General features: G+C 36.6%; 1 protein-coding gene across 5 annotated transcripts in view; it reads left to right on the forward strand.

The window, feature by feature from the left end:
• The first annotated feature begins 7,821 nt into the window (after window positions 1–7,821).
• The window catches only part of LOC121322915 (fibronectin type III domain-containing protein 3B-like), a 240,282-nt gene continuing 221,270 nt past the window's right edge, over window positions 7,822–26,833 (forward strand). For 3 of the 5 annotated variants that reach the window (XM_041263509.1, XM_041263513.1, XM_041263514.1), the window contains exon 1: window positions 7,822–7,907. The gene's annotated coding sequence lies outside the window, so the exon portion shown is untranslated. Of the gene's footprint in view, window positions 7,908–8,887; window positions 8,948–24,629; window positions 24,758–26,833 lie in introns of those variants that run through there. The other 2 variants (XM_041263510.1, XM_041263511.1) reach the window with 2 other exon arrangements.

Genomic DNA, 26,833 nt, shown 5'->3' on the forward strand with positions numbered 1-26,833 from the left:
TTCTGGCATATTAATTCTGTTCAATGGAGTTTGCCTTTCTGGCTGGATCAGAATGTTTTCTCTGAGTCTAATTAAAAAATAGATGCTGTTGCCTGAAAAGGGAGGTTTGGAACATTCAGCAGGTCAGCCTGACCTTTTGATACCAGGAGCTCTCTTTTTCAGACTTAGTCAAAAGGATACAAAGTACAGGATCCTACAACATTACTATTAGCAGTGTATTTCATTCTGTAGCATCCAATCTATATCAAATAAGTCAGCTTGTTTACAGCAAGATTCAAATTCTCTTCCTGGCTCAGCTCGACGTGGCTCTGCGAACACCACAACAGGCCTGTGCATCCAACGTTTAACATACAGATGTGGGCGACCAGGGTCTTTATACCTGCAAAGACTTCAGTCTTGTTAGCTGGGCTCCCATCTCTACATTCCCATTCCCTTCGTCAGTAGACAAACACATTTTAACTGAATCTGGGTCCATCAAAGAACCGCACACCCTTGCAGCCAAGGCCTTCCATGCAAAAGGATCTAATGACTTATAGCACAAAAGCAACTTGTCAGAACCATTTGTGACAGTAGGGATAAATGGCCTCATTTGTACATTTTCTTACATATGTGTGTAACTCAGTGCAGTACAAATTATAAAATATAAACCATCCCTTTATTTTATTAATTTATTTTTTTATTCTATTTCTCAAGGTTATTTAATAGAAGTGTGCAAATATTATATTTTTTCCAATTGAATTGGTAAGCATACAAAGGAATACTGTGGACGAATATCTATTAAGCAGTGGAGGTTGGCAAATTTCAAATATTTCTATTTTTTAAAAAAAATTAAAATAAAAACAGGTAGTACCCCAAAATTTACCAACGCAGTTAAATGAACCAATGTAAATAAAACAAAACAAAATTAAATCTTCAACACAGCATTAAAGTAATTCCTAGTGTGAATACTTTTGAGAGCCACTGTAGGTAACAAGCTCAGGTGTGTTTTATTAAAATCATAGTAAAACCAGGAATGGATCACTGCTATGCAAAGGGAGTCGTATTTCCATCCCTGGAGTCAGAAGTAAAATCCATACTCTTACAGTAGAACTGGTCATGCATTACAGGATGCTATATTTTACAGGAAACTAACAACACCGTGTAACAAATTTTTTGTTCTTTTTTGTTCCTGGGTAGTAAGTGTTATTTCCTAATTGCTTATGCCTCAAAAGTATAGAAAATGACTATTATTCCCCACAAACTTTGCTTTTGTGACCAGGACAGTGATATTTCAAAATATCACTATTTCCAATGGGAAAACGGGCAAATGTGTGTCTTTTCATTCACATAAAGTCAGAAAAAACAACATATGAATCCAAATTAACATGTATTTATACTAAAGTAATACAAAAATGACTACAAAAGATTTAGAAGTGAGTAGTTTCTCGAGATTTACGATTATACTGTATAACATGTATAAATACATGTTAATTTGGATTCATATGTTGTTTTTTACTACCCAGGAACAAACATTGTGTTACATAGTGCAATCAATATAGCCTCTTTAACAACAAAAGTTCTGCATCCTCTCTACAGATTGAGTGACTTCTTACACCTTCTGCAAGACCCACATAAGATGGGCATTGTTGGAAAACACGGATCAAGAATTGAAGGCAGTTTGCTACGCATGTGGACTGGCCGAGCTATACTGGTGTTCTTTTCTGAAAAGAGACTAGTATTGCAGATAGCAGACTGTTTGGTTCAAATTGCATGTACTGTTAACAATTGATAGAGCCCTTGCGTCTACAAGCTTCTTGCCCAGCATTGACTGCAAGCTAACAAGATAACAATGCTGTGGACCAGAAGGGGCCAAGCTCTAAGACTTTTGGAATGCAAAGCATAAAGGAGCTAAAAGGCTCCCAGGGACTGCCGTTGGACCCAAAAGTTCTCAGGGAGAATAAGAGATAACGCCACTGCACTCAAAGGGTCTCAAGCAAAACAGAGAAATATGAACAAGGAAGATGACAAAAAACAGATGTATGGACCTTTTGGGGCGTCAGGGGTTTGAAGAATGCACTGAGTTCAGAGGTTGTCACATAAGACTACACACACACACACACACACACACACACACACACACACACACACACACTAAATTAAATACATAGAGTATATGGTAACAGAATAATGTGTTGTACCTTTGCTCTTGGTTAAATGTCAGAGAAAGAGGAGGTGGACCATCTATACGGAAGGGTATTTAATGTCATGAAAAATTGTAAGGACGAGTATTCTGTTTGTCCTGTACCTGGGACCAGACTCCCTGCATATTTCAATAAACCTAACAACTGATTGAAGAAAAGGACTCTGTGCATTTTCTTGAATCTACTTGCTCACCATCCTTTTTTTTAAGTTTTTTTTTTTTAAGATTCTGAAAAGTGGCTGTCAAATTCTTCAGAAACACAGCAGGCACATCACAAGGCAATGCTACACAATGAAGCCGAACACATGACATTGTGTTACATGGTCGTGTGTGCCTTATAAATGACCTAGAGCAGTTAGATATAAGCTAGTTGAGCATAAACATGCAAAAGCAAAACTTGAAAAAGACAGCTAACTAACTGGCTAACTGGAACATCAATGCTGCAACTGCATACAGGAAATCAATGCCTTCATTCCCCCTTCAAATATCCTAGAAGACATTTACAGATGTGCCACATGTTGTCGAAGGTGAACAATGTAATTGAAATGTTGATATGACTTCTTCCCAGTGGCACCACCTCTCCCTGTCTCCCCGTCCCGGACAGAGCTGAGACTTAGGATCCCCCAAAAGGTGACATCTAGTTTTTTGTCAAGTCTTAGAGCCTCCCTCCTCCTCAGGACTGTCCCTTTACTGCTGCAGACCAATGGATTCTCACTTGGGCTTGCTCAGCCTGGACGGGAGGGTCACACCTCTAGTTACACATGGACATACAGTACATTTTATCAAAACCCCAGCTAATATAGTTGCTAAGTGTTTGTACACTATCAGAACTGCTTCCACTCAAAAGCACAGAAGTAGTTTTTCTTTTTCTTTCTTTCTTTCTTTCTTTTTTTCTTGAGAACCCCCTAAAATATTTTTTTATATCATACTCACTTATAAAAGAATTTGATGAAAACGTCAGTCAAATGTTTTAATCAAAAACATATTTCATCCAGTGCAACAATATGTTCATCAGTCATTGATGTTTATTAATAATTCTGTTTGGTTATTAATACAATAAGTCTGTGGTAAGGTGCTTTTGGAGCTACTCCAGTTTTTGTTGCTGCCGCAGGTAACTAGGGATCTGCCACTTTGGCTCAACTTTCCTTTATGTTTTGCTGAGAATACAGAGCAGTGCTCGAGATGGTGCTTTTACATACAAAGACGCTGGCTGATCTTGCCTATGTTTTATGTACGTCTATGGCAGGCAAGTAGAATAGGAGAAGAGGCACTCCTGAACTCATTCACCTCAAAACAGACTTCAGAAATAAACATAAAAAACAACTGAATCAGAACTACTCAAAATGGTTATTTTGTCCAACACCAGAGCATGATGCTAAACAAAAATAAAATGTCATGCTGAACTGCCACTACCTAAGCAAATGGCACTGTGATAACATTTATGGCCTACAGTATGAAAAACATCTATAAGACAGTATACTTGATCATGTCACGTCACAACATTCCACTGTTGCTACGTTATCTTTAGGTGTATGAGTTACACCTGTATTTGCACTTTCTCTTATATTTCAGAGGAATAGATTTTATCATCACTATAACATATTGTACTGGTTAAAAAAAATGGGTACAATTCATCATTACTTAACAGCTCAGAATTATTTATGGGCAAGCTCTAGACCTTCCAATAATGTCTTACAAAGTATTTAACCTAAACCAGATTTGCAGAGTATTTGGATTATTCTCCAACTAAAAGCAGCAGCTCTACTAATGCAGTAGCTACATTTGCTAAATAGGAACAATAGGTTAATTATGGTAGCTAAGGAATAATGGTTAACGATGAAAGTTTTACAAGTTCAGTTGCTCGTGCTTTTATAATGTGGTAATATAGCATTACAAGTACCTAAAGTTATGGTCTGCAATCTGTTCAAAGTACTGTAAATATGGTTTACTTTGGGTAAATGTGACACTTTTTGTGATAAGTATGATAGTATGTATCTTCTTAGGATAGTGAATTCTGGCAACACACATAAAACACAACGCATATATACAGTACATCTACAGATGTGCTGTGCAATGTGAAAGGGATGAACTCATTCCAATTAAACCTGTATTGCAATTCCCCCAGTCATCTAAAAATGAATGTTAACAATTGTTTTCTAATAGGGTGGGTATTGTCAAGGTTTTTAAACAGTGTATTTGAGGGTCCTTTGGGACCTTCCAGTCTGAGTAGTTACCAATTCCTCATTTGCTCAAAATTCAACCAGATGCAGTATAACATTTGCTTACAGGTGTAACCCCAGTTCCCTGAAAGAGAAGATGACCACCAACCATTCTTTTGGGATATGCCTTCCACAGGTCAGCTATTCACTGATCATTTTATATCAAAGCTGCTGATAGGCCCCTCCGGGGAGTGACGTCTTTGGTCCCGCCTACCGAGGGAATAAGCAGTCACTCTGTGGAGCTCAAATTTTCTTTTGCATCGAACCTGCGATTGTGAGTGACGCGACCTCACAAGGTTTGATGGTTTGATCCGTAGCGTTTATTTTAAATTTATCAAAATGACTGTGGCCTTTAAACATGGGCAGCGATTATACAGGGGTGGCCTTTTTTAATAATACTATGCATTACAAATGCTGCAATATTTTGTTACATGATTTAAGGCATTTTAGAAGCAGCGCCGTGAGAGGCTCTGATCTGCAATACATTACTCTTGTGTGTTTTGGGGGCTGGAATACAGTACATTTACTGACAGTTAACAATACCCTACTAGGTGGGAGTTGGGAGGTCAGGGGAGTACTGTACAAGCTGAACAGGAGGGTGTATGGGTTGCTATGGGGCGGGACAAGAAGAGGAGAGAACAGTAGTTGAGTGTGATGCAGTTGTTTTTCATAACAAAAATTATTACCTCTGAATATCTATTTTTTTTTTCTCACTATAATTTACCTGGTTGTTTGTAATTTCTCTGTAAGAGAAACTGAAACTAAATCTTCTTTAAGATGGTAAGCAAGTTGTGTTTATATAATTGTACAGGACTGAGAAAAATTCCAATTGAATAAAAAAAAAAAAAAAAAAAAAACACCCTACAAGAAGATACCTTCAGCCAGCTTTCGGATAACGCTTAGAGTGACCAAGAAAGCTCTAAGTTCCTCTGAGTTGAAGTTTTCACCATCCAAGCTGAGGACGAGGTAAACAGACAGCTCTTGTTTAGCCCCTGCTGTGTTGGCACTGAACTCTGCTGGGGGAAAAAGGATGTGAAGGACTGCTGTGCTATCAGTAGCTCATCTTCGGTTGTCTGTCAGGACTGTACCATAGAATAAAATGTGCTTACTAAAGTGTGTGCACATTAGTTTGTATTATAATGTTTTGCTCAGGCTTCAGCTGCCGAGTTCTGATTCTGTGGAAGTGGCAAGCCAACTTCCAGCAATAAATTGCAAGAAAAACTCAGAGAAAATGACTCTTTTTAAGAGACAATCAACAACTGGAAGAGGTTAGTTTATATCCACCTTACCTACCTGGTTGTGAGAGACAAAAGAAAATTTGAGCTCTGCAGAGTGACTACTTATTGCCTCGGTAGGCGGGACCAAGGACGTTACTCCATGGAGAGGCCTATCAGCAGCTTTGATATAAAATGCTCAGTGAATACCTAACCTGTGGCAGGCATATCCCAAAAGTATGGTTGGTGGTCGTCTTTGAATTGAAAGGTTAGGGAAAGTGTACTTGATATTTATTTAGTTCCAGCACTAAGGGGCCCTTGTGAAAATACTATTCCCAGGTTATTTCACTGTTTTGGGGCAAAATGTAATTCAATATCCTAGTATTCCTTTGTAGAATTTGAATCCAGATTGCAAAAAGAAAGAAATGCTCTTTGTGAGTTTTGTGACAGTGGCGCCATCTAGCTGGGCATTTAAAGCGCTTAGTTAACTGTATCTGTGTCCTACCACTGTGACCCTGTGAAGCACCAGTTTGAAGCATCCTATTGGTTCACCATCTTCCAGCTCCTGTGAAGGGTCTAATGCACTGATGGAATGTTACTATAGTTGAAGGTATTTATTTATTTATTCATTTTTGTACAATTTGTGCCTATCTAGTTGTCTGTGATCTTGTCAGCAGGTTATGTTTGAAAGGGTATTGGGTAATCCTTTAACTTTCTTGGATTACATGTGTAATGTTTATACAGCAGTGCACCTGCTTCTATTGGTCCACAGTTTACTTTTTGGGGAGATACTCCAAATTATCTCAGCATTATTCTGATTAGTACATCTGGAAATTCAAATATAGAAACAACATAAATACTATAATACACATATACTATATGGTTTACACATGTGCTGTGCAAAATTATTGGAAATTAGTTATACATATAACATATTTCTATATTTACTTCATCAATAAAGTCTCTGTATATTATCTGATAGAGGTGAAAATGTAATAGTTTTCAATGCAACATTTCAATAAAGCTATACTATACATAGTGCAGTGTTCTGTCCTACCATCATTGTAAATGTCACAATATTTACTGTACAGCAACTTGCTTGCATGTAAAGCTTCTAATATGTTTTTTTCAAGTCATAATAAGAGTAATAATGGGATTAAAATGAGTTGCATGACTATTGTTTGATATAGTAGAATGCATGTTTCAATAGGTGCAGAAGCTTGTAGCCCTGCAACTAAACATGCCTTTTTGTTAGATGTGCCCATACAGTAAAACAAATTGGGTGAAATCTCCACTTTATAAAAATAGTATCGAAATGTTGCAAATGACAGTATATATATATATATATATATATATATATATATATATATATATATATATATATATATATATATGTGTGTGTGTGTGTGTGTGTGCCGGTCTATATATATATATATATATATATATATATATATATATATATATATATATATATATATATATATATATATATAGTTGCAATTTAGAAGCAACCCCTTCAGAAGAAAACAAACATAGAAGCCGTCTAAAATAAATTAAGCAAGTTTATTTTGTACTAAGATATAACAATCTGCATACCTGTTGAGGTTAACACTTAAAAAACAAAACAAAACACACAAAGCTTCCTCTGAATCCATTTAATGGGTCCAATATACTGACCCCAGCTTTCCACCTGTGCCTGTGCACAAAACAATGTGATATGAAAAATAGCTATTTAAGAGACACAACTTTTTGACAAACGGGAATACCATTGTATAATATAGATTTTTAAAACATGTTCTTATGTATGTATTTATTTTACATTTCCATTTGTGTGTATTTGTGTATTTGAAGGCACATTGGCAAATGGGCAAACTGTAAACTGAAATACAACATTAAATACAACAACACCTTAGCCTATGTCGGTTTACTTACAAACCTGACATTTTATGTGGGCGATATTTTTTATGAGCCCTACTCGGTCTCTGGACCTCAATTTGTAAACACAGTTACTGTCTGTGTTAATATTAATATTATTAGAAAAACACAATTGAGATTTTGTTTGAAGCCAATATTCTGTTATACTGTACAAAGCATTATGATTGAGTTTTCACTTCATGTATTACGGTATTTGTGGGCGGGTCTCCACTCACATGTGCGTTGAGACATCATTGACATGGCGGAATTCCCCAAACCCCCCTGACACTGCAGCCAACTTGACTGGGATTTGCCCAAATCTTAAATCTGCAGGAAAAAAGTGGAGATCTGCTGTCTTGAAGACCATTTTATTGCAGCAAGGTAAGAAAAATGACGTCGTTATTTAGCACACGTCAAAGTCAACATCATTTTTACTGCTATTGCAATAGAAAAATATTTATATGTATATATTTTTTAAAGTTACAAAGTTGGAATTTTCGCTGTCTGGAAAATACAAGACGCCGGTAGCCTGGCAGAAACGAAAGACATAAACAGCAGTAATTTTGCTGATGTGGAAAACGAAACTTAGTTTGCGCGTTGTATTTTTTCTCTGTTTTTAAAGTGTTTGTTTTGGGAAAAAAAAAAAAAAAAAAAAGATTTTGTGTCTGCAGAACGACATTGATGGTTAATATGATGTGCGCTGAGAATCTGGCTGCAAGTCAAAATATTTTATTCACGAAAACGGCTACAAATGTAATGTGGGCAAGAGTTTTGTTGCATTGTTTCGTTTATTCTTTTTTTATTTGTTTGTTGTTGGTTTGAACGTGTTTGTGTTTTTTTATTATTTTTTTAATTAAAAAAAAAAAAAAGTGGTCTGCAGGATTGCGACATGCGTTTTAACAAAGTTATACCCATTATAAGAACAATGTTGGAAAATGTCTGTGCATTACTTTAGGTGTGTTAATAATGAACGTGGAAGCTAATTATACTAGTTAAGTACAGTTACATTTTTTCTAAGGAAGAAGAACGAGAAGCAACTTTTTTTTTTTTTTTTACCAACTAAATTGTTTGCGATAGTATTTTAGGGGATACCAATCAAAATGTTTAATTACTGAACGTTCAGGTTGCCACCTAGAATAGTGTCTCACTCCATCATATCCTAGTATTCCAGAGAGCCTAGGTCAGGTTACAGTAGAAAATAACCACGTTTCTTAAGTCTGGGATTCGTGTCTGAGTTTTCAGCTTATAAATGAATAACAAAGGATGCATTTTGCTGTCCAGGCTCGGCGATGCATATTGCGTTGATGGAATTGTATCAGGTTTGCCTGATTTTTGCTGAATGCTTACTTTCTGTCGCCTAGAGCGGACCCTGCAAGTATTCCTAAAGTGTGTAACGTGGAAAGCTCAACAGCTATTGCCAGGTAGGATAACTTGTTTAAAGTGTAATAATGTACAATTTCAGTTTTATTTTGGGCGCGTCTTGTCTGGAATTTGGTCTTGCCAGATGCGCTCAGGTAAGGCGGTTTCTCCCGGAATCCATATCCCCTGGCTAGTTATAATAAGGCACACAAAATGTCTGGATCCAGGGGGCTCATTGGAGAAACAGACGCAGAGAATCGTTACTCGGTCGAAATATGATCCCAGTGACGTCATTTGAAGTTCCACTTCAGGGAGAGAAATATACTCGTTAAAAGTTAGTTTTCCCAATCCTTTTGCTGCAGGTTTCCAGATTTATCATCTGAAAACTAATTTTGATAAAATATGTCATGTTTTCTCGCGGGCGTAAATAAAACACAGTTCTGCACTATACGTATAGGTCAGTAAATGTACGTTAAACAAATATGTCAAACCGTATAGTGTATGATTATAGTTTGACATAACCAATTGATAAAAATTATTCCCAGCATGATTGCTTAGGCTAGGATCAAGGTTAAATATGTGTTATCTGACGCATGGGGCGAGTGCTATTTATATTGGAGATGGTCTTTAAGAAATCTAACCTGCATTATCAACCATTACGGTTTATACAAATTGATAAAACGCGCTTTGACACGCTGCCCTATTTCAGTTTTGTCCTTTACAATGGTCTCTTGTCATTAGTCTAATTTATCAAACGGGAACACACAAACACACATATGCGAGAAGGATACAGGGCATCAGAGACTTTTTAAAATTAATATTCTATTTATTTATTTTTTGTTTGTTTTTAAGCTCAGTCGGAATGTGTTACCAATACCTGATGCTTGCAAGCCGGAATCATAAATCACTGACTAAGTCAATTAAAAAACAACTTGAAAACAAGTTGAAAAGCAACACCGTGCAATAAAAGAGCTGTTTGTAACCCAAACTTTTTACCGAAGCCTACTTGTGTTGATGCAGATGAATAGTACGGTGTACCTTCCTAGTAACTCGGTGTGGTGTAGTGATTTGATTTATTAATAAACTTTATTTGTCATTTAAGGGAAATTTGACCTGTTTTGAACATCAGTTCTTAATATTTGTACTGACTTTGTTTAATTTCTCTCTCTCTCTCTCTCTCTCTCTCTATATATATATATGTATAGTTCAGGACATCTATAGTATTTATTGCAATTCACACAAGTGTACTTTTATTGTGAAACGTTTGCAAACTAGTCTTTGTTACTTCTAGTTTTGCAAATGTATGTTTTGTAATTATGGATTATTTCTGAAATTGAGAGAAAAATAGTTTTCGTTTGCATTCTTCTGACTTTTAAATCTGCTTTAAATGCACAGTATAACAGGAATCTGTCCCTTTGTTGGAACCTGTAGCTACATGCTTGAAGTGTCTGACATGATTACAGATGAGTTATTGAGACAATCTGTATTACAGGTTTCCTGGAACTGTGTCTGGAATTGCTATGTCACTGATGGATTTGTTAAACTACTGGCTGTTTGCAAAATGCAATACAAAGGTGTGAGATTTGATGGCACACCAACATGGTCATAACAGCTAAAGCTGTAGTAGTGTCCAGTCACTCCTCATCCATAACTTCAAGCATTCAGTCAAGCTCCCCTCATGGGAGTGCTTCATTTCAAGTCAAGTTGACAAATGTTTCTGCTAGTGCCTTCATCTGCGGTAATATAGTGCATTAACCCATTAAGTGCCAGAGTCCTCATTTGAGGACAGACTATTTTGGAGACTTTTCAACTGACGTCTCTCTACCTATTTTAATTTTTTCTAACTATATTGTTATGATAATGTCCGCTAATTTTGTTAACCGCAAAAGTCAAATGCAACTGTTAATTGTGCAAATATAGCCCTTCAGATGCTTTTATGATGCCTCAATAAAAAAAAAAAAAAAAAAAAAGATTAAGCATAAAAATCATACATTCATCTTTGCATTGAACCATCGGCCCACATTTTGATTGGAGCAAACGTTTCTTCATCCCTGCAGCAATCTGGCTCATTGTTAATTAACAGGAATATGTTTAAACAGAAAAAACAGAAACGTTCCTTGCGGAAGTGAAAACCTTCACACAGGCGTAGCTGTTTGTTATTGTGTCAGCTTAAGAAAGCCTGCATGCATTTCGTCTTGCTCAACCCGGGTCAAAGTGTGTCGACCCACATCCTGAGGTGGATTGCTGGGACCCAGGTCAACCCGGGTATGAACCAGTTACGTGGTTTCACGCTACGCGAGATTGTGACCCGGGTAGCCAGAACCTGTGTCAAGACTGGGTTAGGAGTGCCAGTGTGAAAGGGGCTCAAGATATTTGGGTTGTACAATAGGAATTAACCCTTTCATGGCCCCATTGCTTTAACCATATCAATGATACAGACCACATGCATTGACATATGCCTTTTCACACTTGCACACCCGAGCCAAGCCGAGCCCTCATGGTATGGCTAGTTTCACACTGGCCATTTTGTCGAACCGAGCAGAGCCGAGCAGAGCCGGAACCGTGAAATTCTGGCCTTGCAAGATCTCTGGTACTGGTTCGGTGTTGAGACAGGCTGGGTGCAGGGTTAACTTGTACTGTCCGAAACGATAAAGTCTACCAAAAGATTTCACAGGATTTGAGAAATATGGGACTAAACCACAGCGCGAAACAGTGTTGTGAAAAAATTAAAAAACTAAAACAGGATTACAAAAAAACAAAAGATCATAACAATAAATGTGGGTCAGAGTGCAAAAAATATTATGTAAATATTATGATTTAATGGACGCAGTTCTTGGTCACAGACCTGCAGCGACCGGCGCTGATATGTTGAATCGAATCGATGTGCAGTCCCACACAGAATGAAGCTGAGTTTACATATTACAACATTCTTTATGCTTTGACACTGTTTATTTTAAGATATTTCTCCTTTAAATTGTTTAACACTGACAGGTATCATTTAAAACTGAAACCAAAAAAATAAATAAAAATAAAATACAGTATGCTAACTGCAAGATCTACTGCTGTTTCATTAATTGTATTCCATATATTTTTTCTAATGAATAAATTGATCAGTAAATGTGCATATTATTTATAAATATAAACTTTTATAATCCAGTGCTTAACAGAGGAAAAAAAATGAAGATACATATATTGGAAATGTACAAAGTATCTAAAAATCACATTCAATATGGTAATTAAAAAAAATACCATATATTAAAATTGCATGTATAAAAAAAAGTTGTAAAGAACTATGGTAAATTTGGATTTTGTTTTTAATAGGCCTACTTTAAATGTATTTTTCTGAAGTGTTTACTGACATTTTTCAAATACTGTCTGTAACTTTAAAGATATTATTATTAGTAGTAGTTAATCTAACTTTAATAATATGAAAATAAATTATTCAGTTTGTATTTGCATTCAGCAACATGTGAAAAACAAACAAGAAGATGCAAACAAGAAGTTTTTTTTATGTTTTCACAACACTGTTTCATGCTGCAGTTTAGTCCCATATTTCTCAATTCTTGTGAAATCTTTTTGTAGACTTTATCGTTTCGGACAGTACGACCTCAGGATCCATTTTCAAAACAAATCCACACCACTCCTCTGTGCGCCTTTGTCCACCGAATTTGACATCATGTTCCACAGTGCAGCATCTGCTTTGAACAGTAGTGCGAACACACCCAAGCCGTGCTGGGTGGAATCGGTTTGGTTCCGGTTTGGCTCGGCTCGGCTTGGGTGTGCAAGTGTGAAAACGCTAATAGTATCTCTACAGTTGGTACACTGCTGTATTCTGTTATTCTCTCAAAGCTCCATAACAGGTGGTGCCCAGTATGTATTAAACATGTTACTGCCATATTGTTTCAACCTTTTTTTCCTCTGGAAATTCTACAGCATTACTTTTGAAATCACAACATTAGTTAAAGCAACTCCTGCTGGCAGAAGCTTGCACAATGGTTCTGTAAACCACATCCTTTCTCTCTGGGTAAAAAAGCTAGCAATGGCATGATAACCTGAGCTTCTATATCACTCATTGGAAAGAGAGAGTAATATTTTCTAAGTGTTCTATTAGCGTCGTATACTAACTCTTATTTTTTGAATGGAGAAGTGGCACTTTACAAAAGTTAAAAGTAACCAAATGAGAAAAAAAGAACCTGCAAGCACTTAAGAGAAATTAGCCAGATTTGTTCTCCTTTAAAAAAAAAAAAAAAACAGCAGTTAATACAAAACTGGAGTTAAACTTTGAAAGCCCGGAGACCCTTCTGCAGATAGTGATGTTACTCTGAGGACATTGAGCTTGAAAGAAGATTTTGCTTGTTAATCATTTCCCTGCATAAGATGCTCACGATGAGCCTTTTGACACTTTGCCCACTGTTCATTTGTAATACATAAAACAGCATGATTGCATTTTAAGGAATATTTATATTTTCCATGATCCATGATCTGATTTTGCCAAAATGACACCATGCCATATGTATTATTAGTGTCACCACTGTCACTGAGTCATAGAAATATTCATGGAAATGTGACCTCACCAGCAGGACAGCTCAGTTCTCTTCTTGACAACTGAAACAATTAAAATTAATTTCAAACAGTAGTTTCTATACAACAGGCAGCTTTTTTGAAGCTGGCAAGTGGTGCTGAATGCACTGTCACAGCCTGTTGTAAGGCTGGAAATTTACATTTAAACTAAAATGTACATTTTCAATGAAACATTACACTTTGCCTTTAATTATATTATACATTTTGCTCTTGTTAAATAAAAATCAACACACGATCCTCATAAAACAATAATTTCAGGTTAATCATTACTGTTAACGGTACATTGCACAGTCATTGTATTGAAGGACATACTGTCAAACATCAATTTGCAGTTGGATACAAATGTAAGTCATTAGTTTTGTGCAGTATAAAATACTGTAATAATAAATTCTACTGAACATTCATTCAGCAGTAATTAATTCTTCTAGCTGAATTGCCTTTAGCTAAAGCACGGTGACTTTTGTACGGACAAAAGCATACGTTCAGTGTGCATTTGCTGAGCATTTGATAACAGCGTGGGAGTCAGCACAGGCCGAGTGACTTCTGCTGGTTTTAATTACTTTTCTGAACTTTGAACATCACAGTTAGAGAGGATCTGGTGTTGCTGCCTCGGACATTATTAAACTGCTTTCAATACTGTGTATCTTGAATAGCACAATGGCTGCCTTTAAATAGGACCACTGCTTTTTTTTTTTTTTTAAGTAGCTGGCCCCATTAATGTGTCTAACTTTCTGATGGTCATTGTTCAATTGAAACTGAAATCTACTCAAAGATAGCAAGGGTTGCTAAGCAGCTTACCTGTAGGCCTCTTTATTAGTCGGTGATTGTGGAGGGGATACATCTGGCATTATTGGCACTATCCTTGTGAAAACTCACTATAGTAACAGCACTAGTTTGAATGTTAACCTGTCTGTGGATTTTGTGACAGAGAGTTGCTCCCTGGATCACACTGCCTTTCTTTTGACCTTCTTTTAATTGCTTTTTAAACCACTTCCTCGTGTGGCCTTTGTGTGTTTTTCATTACTCAGTGGGACATCCTGAAAAGTGTTGAGGGAGATGCATATATAGTATATGACAAACCTCAGTGGAATAAGAGCCAGACTCCATGCTTACTCCAATCTAAAGGCAAATTCCCATAAAAAATGACCTCAAAAGCTATTTAATTGCTTTGGAATTTTACATAGCTTGTTTTCAAACGATAAGTAAAAATATCCACCATGGAGGTGGGGATGTTTCCTTTACAGCATGGTGCAGACGCTTAAATTTCTTCCTTTTTAGAACTTCTAAGCTCCACAGCACGCTCTACTGCCCTATTGGATTTGACTGGGGTTTGGCCACTGTACATTCTGCATCCAGGTCAGCTACAGATAAACTGTGTTTTTATACATTGTTACAAAACTGCATTATTTGTTCCCCAAGTAATTGTCAAAAACAAATGTGCACCATGTAGCCTGACTTCTGTATCATGCTCTGACCAACAACTGCTTTATTAGCAGCCTGTCAAAACTCTCTTTAGTGGCAAAACAAACAAACATCCCTGAATGCATGAACACGAACATTATTAACATGAATTGTGGTGGTGAACACATTTGAATTGTATTCATTTCTACCGCCTAACTCCAACCCTCATATCAAGGCCACATATTCAGATTAAGGCTAGAAGAGTATTCCAAATAAGATACGTGGGATAACTATCTTACAGACTGTTAGTGGAATATTAGCTCATGTAAACAGAGTATTCTGAACATTTGCCTTTTTCTCTCCTTGGCTCAATACAGAGACCCAATGCCCTACAAATAACAATATATCTGGGGCACGCAGGATTTGTAGGTTGCTGCTGGCAGGAAGTATAGCGGCACTTAAAACTGCAGCTGTGCACAGTGGAGCCAAGGGATGCAAAATTAAAATCCTTCTTTTGTGTGTATTGTTCTGCCACTAGGACCACAGTAACTGTAAATAAGTTGAAGAACACATTATGCAATGTACCGGTACATAAGTGTATGCTAACCCTTCTGTTTAATACAGAATGTAATTGAGGAAATCGAAGCATGTGTATATTATCATCTATTAAAATGTTATTTTACATTGCAATGCAAAACATTTACTGCACAATGTGCTTAAATGTTGTTATAGCCATAGCACCCACGGGTACAAAAAAAGTTTTTTTGTGCATGGGATCCACATAGTTGGAGTACTATTGGTAGTGTTGCCAGTTCCATAACTTTCCCTGAATGACCCTGGTAGAAGGGACACTGTTTAATTGGTTTCTGTGCAGTGGGGAGGAAGTTGTTATGTTTGTTTAAACTGAGCTGCCCTCTTTGAGGGTATTCAGCCACGTGGGACATTTTAACAGGAGCCAGTTACCTGGCTGACTGGACCCTTTGCTGATGTTGTTGCATTGCAGATGACTTGCGCTGGTATGAAAAATGTGTTTCAGGACTGGACGTACAGTATTTCCAAAAACCAGTAGCCAAGGGAAAAGTGTTTTTTATTGACCTTTCCCCAAATAAAACAACTTGAAAATAGTTATTTTATTCTCTATTCCATTATATAACAGGAAAGGTTATATATATGCGTGTGTGTGTGTGTGTGTGTGTGTATATATATATATATATATATATATATATATATATATATATATATATATATATATATATATATATATATATATATATATATATAAACACAGCTTGGAAAAATAACCACCTTTGATTGGTTAAACAGCATCACATGACTGTGTATATATATCATGGCTTGCATACTAATGAGCCACTTCACACTGAATAAATCACTACTCACCACTGCATTCTAAATTCCATGGCAAACTGCCATTTTATTTGTCATTAGTTACAAACCACTGCCAAAAATGAGTGGCATTTCACTTATTTCCTTTAATATATTTGGGGATGAAAATCCACATAACTGGTACAACACCAACTTTCTAAGTGATGACAGCAGTCCATCTGAAAAAAAAAAAAATAAGTGCACCAGCAAGAACAGACACAAGAATTGATGAGGAACAGCTAAACGAAATAGAAGAAAACAAAAATTTAAAACACACACACAAAATTAAATAAATAAATAAATAAATACAGCATGGGTTGGTTAATATACTTAAAGAAAACAAAAATATGGATATTCATTTTATGGAAATAAATCCAAAAAAATCTCAACTTGTATGCCAGTGCAAGAAGTTAAACTAAGGACCAGTATTCTGTCTCCAGTTTTATAACGCTGAGCAGGACTAAACATATTTTAACAGTAGAAGTTTTAATACCTCTGTTGACAGCGAGTTTAAAACCAGCAATAATGTATTCATGTCAGTCAGGAAAACTCTTAGAAAAGCAGTTAACAACAAGGCCAGGCACGACCCGCCGAATTACCGGCCTAGATTTTAAACATCTGCGGGAAACTGAGGTACTGTCCCCTGACACCGCGGTCGGATTGGTGCGTAAAGTCTGGTTCGATCGTCAACTTAATCTGGCACGACTTGGACACGAGGGTGTCCGACAAATAACCAAAACATATTTTGAGATCTAAAAGAATGAAATCGTACTAGAATATGCGTTAACTTTATATTAAATGCTTGCATATAACGAGTTAACAAACTCACTTCAAAATCCGGCTTCAGTCTCTCTCAGCTGCTCTCTTTACTTCCTTAGTGTAATTTGAAACTCCGCCCATCATCCAGTTGTGCTCAGCCCTCTAGTTTCTAGTGAGATGACACTTTTGATGCAGAAATTCACAATAAATTGATATGTGCAATTTATTTTTAATAAGCGAACAATGAATTAAATTCAATAAAATTTGGGACTGTATTACACTGTGGATATATACGCAATACAAGTTTCTGGTTTTGTCTTAATTTAAATGTGTTTTAATTATTTGTTATTGTTTTTCTTCCCACAAATGACAGGTATCTGTGTTATAAGCGGTGTAAACACTTCGGGCCGTGCAGTTCCGATAATATATACCACTTCTAGGGTGGTTATCATCACCCCAGGCGTGGCATATATCATGGGAACTGCACGGCCCATCGTGGTTTATACCTTATATATATATATATATATATATATATATATATATATATATATATATATATGTATGTATGTATGTATGTATGTATGTATGTATGTATGTATGTATATATATATATATATATATATATATATATATATATATATATATATATATATATATATATATATATATATATATATATATATATATATATATATATATGCAAGCAAACAGGCCAACAGACAGACAGCCCCCTTGTATCCCATAAATAGACGGTCCAAAGAAGGTCCTTAGCAAGTTTCATCACATCCGACACACGCTTCTGTAGCTATGTAAACTGTAAAATGAGCTGACATGCAGAAAGACAGCTGGCCTCCATATACCCAGAGAGTATGATGCATTATATAACGCTTTGAGACTCTTACGCAGGCAGTTCTCTAGATCAGGGTTTCCCAATCCTGGTCCTGGGGGACCCGTTGCGTCTTCTGGTTTTCATTCCAATTGCTTTCTCAATTAAACCCTTAATTGAACTGTGCTTAATTAGACCTTTTTAGTTGCTCTCAGCTCCTAAAAAAAGTTGCTGATTTCAAGTTACTTTAAAATGTTATAGTTAACTTGAAATGTCCCACGGTATAAAAGCAGAAAACAATTAAAAATGTCTTATAAAGCCAATGAGTAGTTCAATTATGGGTTCAATTAAGTAATTGATAAATCAGCTGGAATGAAAACCAGCAGAAACAGTGGGTTCTAAGGACCGGGGTTGGGAACCACTGATTGAGATATATCCAAAACTGTAGTGTGAAACTATTAACAGAAGGCTTTAATAAACAAATCATTTTTTGAACTAAAAATGATTCTGACAGTTTAGATGGAATACTTAAACCCATGTTTATAGATACATTGTACTAATTAGAGACAGTTGAATAATCTGTGTAAGCTATTTGGCAAGTTTTAAATGTCAGTATTAGCAAAGATAAATATACTTCAGAATGGAGACATGACGTAGTAGAGAATACTTAATACAGTGTTTGGGAGAGGACACATTTTCCACAACTGAAACTATAATATACTGTATAAATCTATGGATGTTGGCGGATTAGCAAAACCGAATATTTTGTTGTGCAACTTTATTCGACTTTGCCAGGATTTTGATATCCGCCGGAACGGATACCAAGTGTTTGTTCTTCCCTGCATTCGACAGATACAATGAACACAAGCTTAAAAGTGTATCTAAAGTAAAATAAAAAAAGCATTTCAACAGACCCAGATGATTAGAAGATGACATCATCATACAGTATTCTGAGAGAATGAATGCCAACTTGATTTCAAGATTACGTGGGACATCTCTCCTGCCATTGCACGTTGGGACTGGGAATTGAAATGTGTGAAGCTTGCTAAGGTCATGGCACAAGGCTATGTCTTTACTGTCACTAAATTTATCAGCGATGTACATCAGTGCAAACTATATATACACTCCACCTTTCCAGCCTGTCAGCAGACAAGCTTACTCACTCACAATTGTATATCCCAGAGGTCTCTTAAACAGAGCCTGGGAAAAGAGTAATTTAGACATTTTCAACAACATTTCTTTTTCAGTATAAATATCAACTAAAAGTGTAGCCTGCAAGCTCTAAGCAGTAAAGACCGTCTTGACCTTCCTGCTGTGGTGTGTTGTGTGCAAACAAAAGGGATTAAGAAGTGGAACTCACACAGGATTGCTTACATCTGATGAATGCACATCCCAGGGACTTGTTACTGATGGGATAAAAGCGTGTTACCTTTTCTGTGTTTGGGTTGCCCTTTTGTTCCATACTGGTCAGAGGCGCAAAGCATGACTCTTAGGGTGTGTTTAGACATGTGGAAATTTTTTAAAAGGTACCCTTTTCAAAGGGGATCGAAAACATAGGGCCAAACTACCTTGCAATGTTAAACAGATGCCCTCCACTCACCCCCACCCAATTACTTAAACTTGTCTCATTGTTGTTGTTTTGGGAAGTGCAGGTTGCAATACAGATATCGTATAGCAGTTTTATATGACTTTCATATCTGTTCTTCTCATGCAGCTTCAAAGGGAATAGCCTAATACTAGCGAGAGAGCCTCTAGGACAGTGTTTGGCAATTTTTTTAAATGGCGGGCCAGTTGATTCCTTGGTTGCTGCAGAGCGGGCCAATTGCATTCCCCCTCCCACAGGGAAATGTTTCTTAACTAAAAAAAAAAAAAAAAAATATTTTAACTTGTCACTTTTTTATATACCTATAAAATTTAAAAACAAACTGACACTGAAAGTTCACTGTTCAGAAATCATTTGATTATTACCATATGATTATGGTAGCAAAGTCGCGCATGCTCAGTTGGTAGCGACCTTATTAGCTGATTGTGTTACAAAATTTCTCTCTCTACCCTTAAACGAAAAGATGATGTAGAAAACCGCGTCTTTAAGGATGATTGAAAGGACAAGTACTTGTGCATTTCTCATTTGCAAATGCTAAACCTGTGTGTCTGTTGTGCAACAAGAGTATCTCAGTAATTAAGGAATATAACTGGAGGCACCACTTCAAATCCAGGCACACAACGTTCAATGCATCATTTCCCCTACAGTAGGGTGATCGGCAAAAGAAAATTGAGGCTTTAGTCGCAAGCTACAATCATAGTAATAAGATCCTTGTTAGTTGTACTACCCAGCAACAGAAAGCTACTGCCGCCTCACTTAAGGTTGCATGGATCTTGGCATGGAAAAACAAGCCATAAACTGATGCAGAAACCTTCAAAGAATGTATGGTGGCAGCTCTTGAAGTGGTGGTTTCAGACAACAAAGTAAAAGCTAGTATTCTGACCATGGTGAAGCAAATATCTTTGTGAGCAAGAACAACTACACGTCGTGCACAAGTTTTAGCAGAGGGTGTCCAGCGCCTTGGATAGGGTGAAGCATGCGGAGTACATATCTGTTGTGCTCGACGATTCAACTGACAATACTGATGTAGCCCAGCTGTGCGTGTACGTCAGGTACTTTGATGGCACAAATTTCCGAGAGGAGCTGTTAGATCTGATACCTCTGGAAAACTACACCACTGGTGACATCATTTTTGAAAGGCTGAACGCATCATTCAAACAGCATGGACTATCACTCGAAAATGTGTGTTTTATTGTTACTGATGACTCTCCTTCTATAGTTGGCAGACATAAAGGTTTGATAGGCCGCCTTTCTGCAGTAGCTCCGCAGTTGAACGCTCTGCACTGTCTCACTCACCAAAGTGTGCTGTGTGCTCATCTAAGCGGTGAACTTAAAGTCGTAACAGAGACAGTAATGAAAATAATTAATTTCATCAGAGGAACATCAGGCTTACAACACTGCCTCTTCTGAGAGCTGGTTGCAGAATCCTCAAAGAACAATGAGGATCTGCTCCTTCACAACGATATACGATAGTTGAGCAAGGGCAAATCACTTGAGCAGTTCTGTGGGCTTCAGAACCAAGCGTGTGACTTTCTGCGAAGAAGCAGTCACAAGAAAGCACCTGAGTATCTCGCCCTCCTTGGAAACCCACAGTTCATTGTGAAGGTTGCATTCTTAACCGACATCTTTTGCCACCTCAGTGCTCTCAGTTTACAACTACAAGGACGAAACAAAACCATCATCGACCTAGACGAAAACCTGGATGCTTTTAGGAAGAAACTGGATATATTTCTGTCGGACTTAACATCACGTAGGCTGCAGCATTTCAACTGGCTACGCAAACAACAAGAGGAAGCTGGTACTAACGATGTCGTTACTAACCTTATGACAGACCTGATTGTACAGATGAAAGACAACTTCAGTGATCGCTTTGATAACTTCCGCATTCTGCATTGCATTCCGCAAAAGGTAATCGCTTTTGTCCATGATCCGTTTTCAGTCAAACGTGATGCTCCTATGTGAAGCAGGTGCTTCTCGTAATCGACGAAGCAGCTCTGCAATTAGAGCTAGTAGAGTTCCTTGGTGAAAACTGAATTCAGCACAGCAAATCTGGAATCATTCTGGACCGCCTACTTACGTGCAGAGAACTACCTGAACATGAAGAAGCTGGCTATGTTTGTGCTCTTCATGTTTGGATCTACATACACATGTGAAGCGTCTTTTTCCATAATGAATGCAATAAAAACAGATGCACGAAACAGGCTGACACAAGAGTCTTTGGAGGACTACCTACGTATCGCCATCACACCTGATGTTTCAAAGCTGATTGCAGAAGGAAAGTGTCATTTTGCTCATTGAATGTGCCATAATGCAGTGCTTTATTATTATTATTATTATTATTATTAATATTATTATTATTATTATTATTATTATTTTTATTATAATACAGGAATTTTTTTTTTTTTTTTACTTATACTGCGTATGTGTGTGAGGGGTTCAGTTGTAGCCAAGCATAAATGAAACGCATTGGACAAAACAATTAAGGTTTAAAGTACAAATGTGTACTTTTAATTTTGACTTTTTTTTTTAACCTAAAGGCTACTGTGTTCCTACGTATTGGTTCCAAGATGTAATGCAATGAAGCATGTAAAATAAAAATGTGCTACTTTTGAATGTATTTGTTTTTGTGAATTCCTGTGTACGAAGGTTCCAGTACTGTAGCGAGACTTAAATGTAATACAGTGCCGTTGTATGCAAAACTTTGCACTTTGGAATCAGTATTGCAAAACACTTCATTTTCTGCTTAGTGGCAAGAAATATATTGTAGCTGACAGACAGTACCTGCCAATTGCCGACCCCTGCTCTAGGATATATGGGCCCAAGTGGCAAACTCTGGTTGCCACAGCTACCTGACATGCGTACATACAGCTAGTATTCATCAATAGTAAAAATAATAGCTATGAAACCTTTTTTTATATGTAATCATTTAAAACATATACTGTATCATATATTATCAAATACAGTGTTGTATGAATACATATAGGTACATATGTTAATACCTTTTCATGTATATTTTAAATTATAAAATGGTCAAATGTACCAGAAGAATAAATAAATAAAAACTTTGTTCCCCATCTGCAACTGTGTATTATTATTTTTTTTTGACAAGCTCTAATTAAAGGACTTAATCATTTAAAACAAAATGTCCATGGCAGGTTTTCCCAAGATAAACGTTTCCAATGCTTCTCCCTCTAGAGTTCCAATGCAGTCAGCTTGAGGAAGAAGGAATGTTTCATTTCTGCAGAATGCTGGAAACGAAGCCCTTAGTTCTGAGTGACTCATAGACTTTTTCCAAGTGGGAGTGAGGCTGTTTCCTGTCAGCCAGAAGCAAAACACAAATACACCAGGTCAAAACAAATCCAAGAGAAATTAATTGCAAGGTCACTGTTACAATGGCAAAATGGACGGATTGTACAAAACATCAAATGACCCACACAGACAAGTATAGATGCAACATTTCCAAATGACCCATGTTTTTTGTGCATGTTTATTGTGTACTTGTTATATAGAATCATCTCCTGTTGCCTTAGGAAAATGTTTTTCAGGCAGTTGGTTCCTCACGCAGTACCACAGCTTGTACCAACATTTTCTGAATGTTTCTATTGTCTACAGCTCTCTGTGGTTTCCAGAATTTACAGCAGCCCTCCTACTGGTTTTTGAGTTTCCTCAAGCAGCCCCAAATGCGCTGCAAAATTGCTTACCAATGTATAATTTAGCACTGGATAAAAGCAAATTATTTAAAGTGGCAGTGCCCAACAGTGTTCTTCAGTTTAATACAAAAGGTGATTCCTGGCTAACTTTACTATATTCTGTGGGCTCTACTACTAGAAAACAAACTTTATTGATAGTCTAGCTTAACAGAAAGCATTTTAGCCTTGACATGGTCCTGTAATCAGCAGTTGGAGGTTATGATTGTTGACCTAGAAACTCTGTTAATACTCAGGGTTTTAAATTAAACATCACATGCAAGAAATAAACAATCACAGTGACTTATTTGCCAATGTTACAGCACAACTCACCCAGTGCATAGAACATATGGCACAATTGAACTTTTTAGGCTTAAAAGCAGTTCCTGAGATCTTTTTATTTAAAGTTTATAGTGAGTATAATATGTTGTGTCCAGGCATATTTTATACAATAATATACATCCTATACACAATGCATGAACCTCTAAAACAAACACTTAACCACACTAAAACTACACCTTTAATATAGCTACTGTTAAGAGATTTCATGAGTGTTTTAGTATGGGTTTTTACTATACTTGCTCACTTCTTAACTTTGTATCTCAATTTGATATTAATATCCACTTTTGGCATTTCCTTTTCAATTGCCTCCACTGTTCTCAGTGTGAAAAGGCTAGTCACCCTCTGTATATTTTCCAAATTACTGTGGAAAATGCAAGGATTAGAAACCTGGCTTTAAAGACAGTATTTTTTTTCTGAAATGGAGGGGTCTGTGCAATTGTCAAATAATGTTAGGCACTTCCTGGAAGTACAATTATTATTTATTTTGTAATTAATTTTTTCTTACACTCTTGGACTTAACTGCCACGTCAGCATTGTCCTGCCCCTTAACAACGAATACACACTCCTGATTCGCTAGTACAGTACTCCCCTGACCTTCCAACTCCCACCTAATAGGCTCTCGGTAACTGTCACCGATAAATGTACTGTAGTCAAAGTAGGTTAGCCACACGCTCCTGCATACAGGCAGGCTACCGTATTACAGAAAATAAGCAACCGTGATACTTCTAAATTCTGTTAAATCATGTAACAAAATATTGCAGTGTTTGAAAATCGTTGTATTATTAATAAAGGCCGCCCTCGTATAATCGACGCCCTCATTTAAGCACCGCAGTCATTTTGTTCAATTTAACATAAATGCTGCACTGCCAAATTTAAGTAATACAGGGTGTGTGTGTGTATATATATATATATATATATATATATATATATATATATTATATATATATATATATATATATATATATATATATATATATATATATATATATATATATATTATATATATATACTTCATGTGAAGCATAACATGATTTTACAAGTAGTTTAGGATGTGAAGTACATAACTATTAGATTTAGAATGTTTTAATACTGTAACTTCATGATACCTTGTCACTTCCTTCTGCATGTCACAACTTCCTGCAAGGCAGCAGTTTTAAACTTCCTTTGCTGTTCGACACATGACAAATCAGCATATCTTAAACTAAAGTTAAAAAATAAGAACACTCGATAGCAAAAAGTCAACGCATGTACTTGGGAGTATCATTTTGTTGTTGTTGTTGTTAATGCTAAGGTAAGCGAATGGAATTTATTGCCTTGTTCATCCCTGAGGTTCATATGCATTTTGTTTAGGTTGCAGGGTTCACTCCTCTAGCTGTGGATTAGCTACGTGGCAGTTACTGATCTGTCAGTGACTTTCAGTGGATTTACTTGGCCTCTTGCCTTGTCTCGCTCCAGATGGTTGGAGTGGATTTTTGGCAATGCCATTATTGCTGCTGCTGCTGCTGCTGTAAGGCTGGTGGAACTGGGTATGTTGGACAGTACCCATTGTATCATGATCTCTGTCTGTCTGATCCAGTTTCTCATTAAGTCATTTAATCTCACTGTTTCTGTGCTTCCAGCTCCTCAGACAGCCAATTCCATAGGGAGCTGAGGTGAAAGGATTATTTTGTTATGGGGACTGCTGTATACTACACTGGTTGTTTTTTTTTTTAAAGCTTTCACCAGTTTTTTTTTCATAAACTATTTGGAAAAGGATATAGAAAATCAAGTTTATAATGGCGTTTTGAGTTGGACTGAAACATACTGTGTCAGACATTTGTCTTAAGATGTTAATGTGCATTTTGCACAGAGTTTTTTATTTTATTTTTTTTATTTTAGAATAATTATCTTAGAGTAGCAGGGGTATGTATTTGTGGCAAGTAATTTTTTTGCTAGTTTATTTCTCTGCAGCTAAAACTTCCTACGGGGATAGTAAACAAACTGTCGGTCAACAAGGGTTAATTCTAATAAAGGAGAGTGTACAGAAAACAGCCCTGCAGCTTTAACTAGATGGTAGAGAAATGGATTGGGACACTGCAGCTAGCTCATTCCTGGTGATTTCCAGCTGCACATACATATATTATTTATTACATATGTTAATTTTTATAGTGTTGTTTTATTATTACATTTTCATAATTCCTGGTATGTAAAGAATGTTTTTTTTTTGTTTGTTTGGAGCTGGATTAATTCTGTGTCAGTCAGTCTGCAAATGTAGATTTTTATCAAGTGCCACCTTTCTTTTTGTTCTTATCTATAAAGTATAAAGTATAATGTCATTTCGAATCGTTTTGATGCATTGGGAGCAGTACTGTAGCTAGGATTGAGGATGGGGATTTTTGCAGATGAGTAATAATTTGTAAAAACGTTTCTGTAAGTAAAAATTAACTACACTCCAAACTTGCAATTAATTAAAAATCACCCTATTGAGAACCGTGATGTTTCACCACACAATCACGTTTAGAAACATTACTATGCTGTTATCAAACATACAAATTAAATAACAGAAACAATAACCTACCTTACCTGATGTTAGATCCCCAAGTCCATCCTCCTGTTTTTCATTGCAAACTTGTCGACTACTTATAGGTCTCTGTTGTACAACAGCCATTTAAAGCAGGATTTATATGGGAGTAAAACACAGGTGTTTCAGAGTTGATCAAAAACAGAAGATGTCTAGAAACCTCCCAGACGTGGATTAATTTTTCTCAACAAAAGCCGGTAAATTCAAAATTAAATGCGATGTTGTGCGCTTTTGTTGCACTTCTGTGCATGATTTGTAAACAATGAACCGGGTTTAAATAACTTAATTTTGTTGTACCTTCTTTTCCAAAGGCTACAATAACCATTTTGTCCTTTGAGTGGTGTGTATTTCCATACATATCTTCAAGTGCACTGTTTAAAAGCATTCATTTTTTTAAGAGTCGCCAATTATGTTTTATATTTTTGCCCGTTCCCTGTTTGGTTGTGCCTAATCATTGTGTTTTACTGAACTGTAGCATTCCAGGACAGATCTTACCAATTTTAACATTATATTATGGTTTATGAGATGGCTGGTATTGCTTTGAGGCGAATACCCCGGAAATGCTATATCAATTATAATATAACACTGTCATGGTCAGTTCGCAGGGGAGTAAAAAAGACACAGGATGTCTGAGTCCTTCATGGTTACAGGGTCTTGTAAGATGATCAGAGGATGTCTAAGAATCATCTGGGATAAAAAGAAATGGACGGTTTGCACAGGAAAAAATTCCCAAACCACCTGTATATAATATGTGGTGATTTTTAGTTTAGTGCGAATCATTGCACTTAGTTACTGGTACACCTGGTG

This window comes from Polyodon spathula, chromosome 11 (genome assembly GCF_017654505.1).
Source record: "Polyodon spathula isolate WHYD16114869_AA chromosome 11, ASM1765450v1, whole genome shotgun sequence".
Classification (NCBI taxonomy): Eukaryota; Metazoa; Chordata; class Actinopteri; order Acipenseriformes; family Polyodontidae; genus Polyodon; species Polyodon spathula.